This window comes from Electrophorus electricus, chromosome 16 (assembly GCF_041902795.1).
Source record: "Electrophorus electricus isolate QZ-2024a chromosome 16, ASM4190279v1, whole genome shotgun sequence".
Taxonomy (NCBI): Eukaryota; Metazoa; Chordata; class Actinopteri; order Gymnotiformes; family Gymnotidae; genus Electrophorus; species Electrophorus electricus.
In genome coordinates this window covers 25482501-25490000 of record NC_137512.1, presented here as the reverse complement: position 1 = coordinate 25490000, position 7500 = coordinate 25482501, and the positions used below count along the sequence as shown (strand labels likewise).

Genomic DNA, 7500 nt, shown 5'->3' with positions numbered 1-7500 from the left:
GTGTGTGTTGTGTGTGTGTGTGATGTGAGTTTTGTGTGTGTGTGTGTGTGTGTGTGTGTGGTGTGTGTGTGGTGTGAGTTGTGTGTGTGATGTGTGTGATGAGTGCATGAGTTGTATGATGTGAGTTGTGTACGTGATGTGTGTTTGTGTGATGTGTTGTGTGTGTGTTGTGTGTGTGTGTTGTGTGTGATGTGTGATGTGTTGTGTGTGTGATATGTGTGTGTGTGATGTGTGATGTGTTGTGTGTGTGATATGTGTGTGTGTGTGATGTGTGATGTGAGTTGTGTGTGTGTTGTGTGTGTGTGTGATGTGTGTGTGTGTGTGTGATATGTGTGTGTGTGATGTGTGATGTGTTGTGTGTGTGATATGTGTGTGTGTGTGTGTGTGATGTGTGTGTGTGTGATGTTATCACACTGCTCTGCTGTTACTTTGATTTGCTTTCAAGCTCCATATCAAACAACTACACTTGCATCATTCTACCAGTTTAACAGAGTGCTCACCAACCTTTCTGCTCTCAGTGTGTGTGTGTGTGTGTGTGTCCCACCAGCATCAAACCATCTGTCAACCACATCCATCTACACTGTTTACCCCCGCCTCCACGCCTCTGCCCACCCACACCCCCCACTGGGCTTGGAGAGACCCAGTGTGAGTGTTTAGTCAGGCGCAGAATCTACCATTGTGAGGGGTGTTCCTGTGTGTGTGTGTGTGTGTGTGTGTGTGTGTGTGTATGTGTGTGTGTGTGTGTGTGTGTGTGTGAGAGAGTTCGTGTTTTAGACAGACAGAGAGGTAGAACGAGAGAAAGAGAAAGAGGTGGAGAGAGTGAGAGCAAGAGAGAGAGCGAAAGAGAGAGAGAGAGAGAGAGAGAGGGAGAGAGGGAGAGAGAGAGAGAGAGGGAGAGAGAGAGAGGGAGGGAGAGAGAGGGAGAGAGAGAGGGAGAGAGAGGGAGGGAGGGAGAGAGAGAGAGAGAGAGAGAGAGAGGGAGGGAGAGAAAGGGAGAGAGAGAGAGAGAGAGAGAGAGAGAGAGAGAGAGAGAGAGAGAGAGGATAGTCTCTAATCTGCTTGTTCTAAATCTCTGGTGGTATATACAGTGTCCTGCACCCAGATATCAGATGATTGTTTATTTGGATGTTACTGTTTTTTAAATGAAGATTTTTTTCCTGCCTGTTCAGCATAATTTGCGGTAAGAAAAGTTCTGATGTCTTTTGTTGTTGGTTTTATGCTGAATGCTCTGGGTGGACCTCTGTCACACGTGCGTGGTACGTGCGAGCTGTACTTTTGCTGTGGTGTGTGAACGTGTTCCAACGCCTGTGCTGCTACGTGTCTGTCTAAATGAGCGAAGAGGTCGGCATGACGAAGGACAAGGTCCCTGTGGTGAACATTAACGGTGCTGAACGGTGTTTATATGCAGAGCTGGGCTGAGCTGGGCTGAGCTGGGCTGGGCTGGGCTGGGCTGAGCTGGGCTGGGCTGGGCTGGGCTGGGCTGGGCTGGGCTGGGCTGAGCTGAGCTGGGCTGGGCTGGGCTGTCAGGTGTGCCAAGCCCTGGACTGGCTGGGTGTTCTAAAAGAGCAGCAAGAGAACGCATGGCCACAAAATGGATGGATGGATGGATGGATGGATTTAAAAAGGAGTAGAGACGTATAGATAGTATCATTATACTATAGGTAGAAGATACCAGTTTACAGTGTTGTCAGTAGACAGCTGGTACTTCACTGCTTGTTAAAGTACGCAGTATTCCACAGAATAATAAAAGGGATTTGCAGTATAGTACACTGTATGTTTAACTTCTTCACACACACACACACACACACACACACACACTCACACACCCACACACACCCACACACACACTCGCACACACACACACACACACACACACACACTCGCACACGCACACACACGCACACACACACACACACCCACACCCACACACACACACACACACACACACACACACACACACACACACACACACACATATAAGCGTTTAACATGTACAGTATTGTAGGTTAATTCCTTTGATGAACAGTATTAGCTAAGCTACATGTTTTGTCAAGTAATGCATAGCTTTGCTAACTACAGCAATGATCAGACTACAGTGGTGGTCTGACAACAGTGATCAGACTACAGTGGTAGTCTGACAGTTTTGAGTGTTGGTCTGAAGGGTCATGATCAGTTCATCTCTTTGTAGAGGAACTAACATTTATTTATTCCTTCATGTCGGAAGGAATAGTCACAGGAATGTCACAGAGATATATTTATTTTTGAGAATACTCACACACACACACACACACACACACACACACACACACACACACACACATACAAAACATCAAATATTGATCAGGACACAAGCAATTATTTCTAGAGAAAACACAGTGAAATGATCACGTTGATCAAAACATCTGAGTGATATTAAGCCCACGGTTACATGGATCTGAACTTTAACCCCACGGTTAAGTGGGTCATGGTTATGTGAAGCACCTCCTTTTATATTTAATGAACATTCTCTCCATCAGTCTATCCTAATGGTTTCTCTCTCTCTCTCTCGCTCTCTCTCCCTCTCTCTCGCTTTCTCTCTCTCTCTCTCTCTGTCTAAATGGATGACCGAGAGTCCAGACTCACTATGTTATTTGTACGGCCTCCAGCCGCTGTTGTGTTTTCAGTCCTGTACGTCAGGTCAGTAGCAGGTGACCCAGGCTGGTATGTGGAATCAGAAAGGCCTGCTGATGGACTTGGATAGGAGAGTCTCCAACGCTGATAAGATATGACAGCTCTGGGAGTTTAACAGAGTTTAACAGAGCAGCTGCTTTGCTTTGTGTTGATGAGAGAAAAGTTTCTTTCTGGAGTCCCAGGAGACAGAAAAAACGTCAAGGCTCAGCACAGTTCCAAAAATAAAACGTTCATATACTGCATTGTAAAGAAGAAACTCTCTCTCTCACTCTGTCTCCCACTCTCTCGCTCTCACTCTCTCTTTCTCACTCTCTCTCTCTTTTACATCCACACTCTCTCTCTCTCACTCTCTCTCTCTCTCTCTCTCTCTCTCTTTTACATTCACACTCTCTCTCTCACTCTCTCTCTCTTTCTCACTCTCTCTCTCTCTCTTTTACATTCACACTCTCTCTCTCTTACATTCACACTCTCTCACTCTCTCTCTCTTTCTCACTCTCTCTCTCTTTTACATTCACACTCTCTCTCTCACTCTCTCTGTCACTCTCTCTCTCTCTCTCTCTTTTACATTTACACTATCTATCCTCTTTGTCTTCTGCCATCTCTTCTATTTTCTGTGTATAGTGTGTAGAGTTGTGAACAGGACCCACTGTGAGAAGCGTGAGTAGAGATGTGGACACCTGGAGCCTCGTCATTCACACCTCTCAAAGCCGTCATACCATTACGCTTTTACACGCGTACGTACACGTCTGTTCTCAGTGCTGAACATGTTATACTTGTGTTGGTGTATACAGTATAAAACACACTGATGTTTTATGTTGATTTATATCAGGAATCCTGCTGGTCACTTTGACAGAGAGAGTTGCATTTCAGAGAATAAGGAGTTATTAGATTATTGGTCATTTTTTTCAATTACACTAACTTCTGTGGTATTACCTGGGGCCGTGATGGGGTCGTGTTGAGGTCATGTTTGGGTTGCATTGAGGTAATCTCATTCATCTGATCAGATAATATACTGAGATCTTCTGAATTACATTAAATCTTACAGATACTTGCAATCAAAAAGATTCAATTTAGTAATTAAACTAAGCTAAAATGTTAATCTGAGAGTACATCCAATACATGGAGCTCGTAGGAGCTTTCAGCCTTCCAGAGGCTGTAGACACCTGCTGGATTCGTTCTCCTGGACGGTACTGTGTGCTGGTCAGACCGACAGACAGACGCTGAGGTGTGAAGCCTGCAGAGGCCACGTCTCAGGCACATAGCACACACTGCACACATAACAGAGCATCACTTAGTATTCTGCACAGCACAGGACAGCTGTCTAATACACCACACTTCTCTCTGACAGAATATCCTCTATACTAGGATACTGCCTGTATATTACATTTAACTTAATCAGCTAATTTAAAGCCCCTCAAGACCTGAATCATGAGGAAACAGGGAAGAAAAACACGTCCCTGTGCAGGCGAGGGGTTAATCCAGGTTAATCCAGGTCAATCCAGGTCAATCCAGGTCAATCCAGGTACAGGATTTGGAATCTGTCATATGAGGATTGGTAACCCGAGTAACAAGGTAAGGAACTGAAGGTCAGAGGTGATGTCCTGTGTTCTCCACTCTTCTGATTTAGTTAGTTTTAGCTGGTGGATTACACTGGAACAGGAAGGTTGGATTATGTATTTTAATACATAAAGATTGTTGAAAGAAATGAACAGGAAAGGAAATGTTTGTGTGATGAAACACATGTTGGTATGGACGGTCTGAGGACAGCAGTGTTCGCTTGGACTTCTCTACACCTGCACTGACCTTTCATTAACAACCCCCACAGCAGACCGGCCAGTGAGCTAAACACTGCACTGGGATGCACTGGGATGCACTGGGATGCACTGGGATGCACTGGGACTGCACCTGGAGTGTACTAACCCCTCTATAACATTTTAAAATAAAAGAAAGGATCTCATGTTTTTCTTTATACACTGATTAAGATAATTATGCAAATTCGGTCATCTGCTCAGCAGTAAACTAATTGGTAATCTGATAATCTAATTGGTATCTGATAATAATCTGGTAATAATATAAGATTCTTAGAAACATGGATCATTGTGTTGGAAAGCACAACCCAGCTCTTACTGAGGGATTGTGAAGTGTCCCTCAAACTACATGGACATCACCGTAATGAAATGTCCGTGGGGTCTGTATTTCAGTTTCCATTTGATGGCACCTGTGGTTGGGTTTGTGTCTGAGATGAGCATACTATCATCTTCCTCACCTCAGACACAATCAATACAGTGCTGTGTGTTTTCAGTAGTATCCTCCAAGAATGACCACGTGACCAATTAGACCCGCCCAGTTCACTCTGTTCTGGGTACAGAGTGAGCTGATATAAAACTGTTCTGGGTACACAGTGGGCTGATATAAAACTGTTCTGGGTACAGAGTGAGCTGATATAAAACTGTTCTGGGTACAGAGTGAGCTGATATAAAACTGTTCTGGGTACACAGTGGGCTGATATAAAACTGTTCTGGGTACACAGTGGGCTGATATAAAACTGTTCTGGGTACAGAGTGAGCTGATATAAAACTGTTCTGGGTACAGAGTGAGCTGATATAAAACTGTTCTGGGTACACAGTGGGCTGATATAAAACTGTTCTGGGTACACAGTGGGCTGATATAAAACTGCTGCAAAATGGAAAGACAGTTTTAAAAAAGTGATGCATTTCAGTTACTCACAACAGGGCTAGAGCTAGGGTGGCAAAGATTTATGGATATGGGATTTGAAGTCAATTTTCTAAATCCAACATTCCTGTTCCAACATTCCTATTCTTTTTTAACATTCTGTCAGAATCCCTATAGTAACCTTTTATTCCAGGATTCCTGTTCCCTGCACTGGGCATCTCTGGTCTGCAGGTTTCGGCTCAGGGTCTGTTCACCCACGTGGTCTGGAGTCCTGGAGATTATTTTATAAGTATACTGCTCAAAATTCCAAGCTGGGACTGAACCAAATATTTGTGTGTGGGGGTGTGTGGAGGGGCGGGGTGAGTGGGTGTGTGCATGTGTGTGTGTGCATATGTGTGTCTGCCACTGAACATGGCAACACACACAGCCAACACACAGCCAACAATCTTATTCCTGTTTAATAGACCTCTCACTTTTTATTTATGTCTTCACACCAGGGTGTGTGTGTGTGTGTGTGTGTGAGTGCGTGTGTGTGTATGCGCACGTGTGTGTGTGTGTGTGTGTGTGTGTGTGTGTGTGTGTGTGTGTGTGTGTGCGTGTGTGTGTGTGAGTGCGTGTGTGTGTGTGTGTGTGTGTGTGTGTGTCACATCCCAAGTCCTTGTGACCAAGCAGCCATTGGATATTAATTTGATGGGCACTTTTAGGCTGTCAACAATATCAGTTTAGTACACACACACACACACACACACACACACACACACACACACACCTACACACACACACACACACACACACACACACACACACCAAACAGGGATTTCAGAATGTGGTGGCAAATGTCTGAAAAAGCTGCTCATTCTACATATAATTATGAACACATGATTCCAACCCTGTACAATCCACACCCCAATCAGACATAACGACGCCCACCTACCAATCTCCTGTAACCACCCACCAATCACCTGTAACCACGCCCACCCACCAATCACCTTGTAACCACACCCACCAATCACTCGTACCCATGCCCACCCACCAATCACCCGTTACCATGCCCACCCACCAATCACCCGTAACCACCCACCAATCACCTGTAACCATGCCAACCCACCAATCACCTTGTAACCACCCACCAATCACCCATACCCACGCCCACCCACCAATCACACCTGCAACCCTGCAGCCTTAATTAGAGTCTTAAGACAAGCAGAGATACGGTCCCCTCACCACAAAGGGCTTTAGCACGTCCTGAGTCTGTAGGTGAAGCAGTATCATAAATTACCAGCAGTGAGGGCTGAGCCTTGATAGGAGAGAGAGAGCGAGAGAGAGCAAGAGAGCGCGAGAGAGAGAGAGAGGGAGAGAGAGCGAGAGAGAGAGAGCAAGAGAGCGCGAGAGAGAGAGAGAGCGAGAGAGAGCGAGAGAGAGAGAGAGAGAGAGAGAGAGAGAGCGAGAGAGAGAGCGAGAGAGAGAGAGAGAAGGGTGCAGGTGTTACCTCACAAGTAAAGGAGGAAGATGATGAGGAGGAAGCCTTTCCCAACAAAGATTAACCACAATGTTCTTTAATCGTCATAAATCATGAACCATTTTATTGTAGAACATTTTAGGATTGCTTAGTTCTAATGAGGTTAAGAGCTTTGAGCATTGCCATGCTCAGGACTACAGTACCCATAATCCCTCCACATAACACCTACCACAAGCAGGCTGGCATGTTTACTCAGCTGGCCTCTCATTTGAACTGGCCTGGGGTCACAAATTGCCTCTGAGGAGATGGTTTAAATGAAGTTCTGATCTTGTTTATTTGTTTGCTGCCTTGTGACAAGTTTCCAGGACATTATAATGCCATAGTCCGAGAGAGACAGTCTCGCTCACTCCTTGTCTCCGGTGTGAATGGCAAAATAGCAGCCTGCACTGCAAACCAAGACAGACTGATGAACAGGAAGCCAGTTTTGCTAAGCCAGACACTCATTTCCTCCTGGAAGTGTGTGATTACATCGGAGAGTCCTGCAGATGGACATTGACCCTAACCAGCCACTACCATCTCACCACGGTGGAAATGATGGTGATGTGGGGGTGAAGGTTTTTTAGCGCTGGCTTACTTCAGAGAGACAGAACGTGTGATTATATATATATATATATATATATATATATATATATATATAT

General features: G+C 45.1%; 1 protein-coding gene across 3 annotated transcripts in view; it reads left to right on the top strand.

The window, feature by feature from the left end:
* sv2bb (synaptic vesicle glycoprotein 2Bb) overlaps positions 1–7500 on the top strand; it is a 37437-nt gene that overhangs the window by 4628 nt on the left and 25309 nt on the right. The window contains exon 1 of one of the 3 annotated variants that reach the window (XM_035532444.2): positions 1027–1180. The exons of 1 other annotated variant lie outside the window; for it this stretch is intronic. The gene's annotated coding sequence lies outside the window, so the exon portion shown is untranslated. Of the gene's footprint in view, positions 1–1026; positions 1181–3291; positions 3405–7500 lie in introns of those variants that run through there. One more of the 3 variants, XM_081699249.1, reaches the window with a different exon arrangement.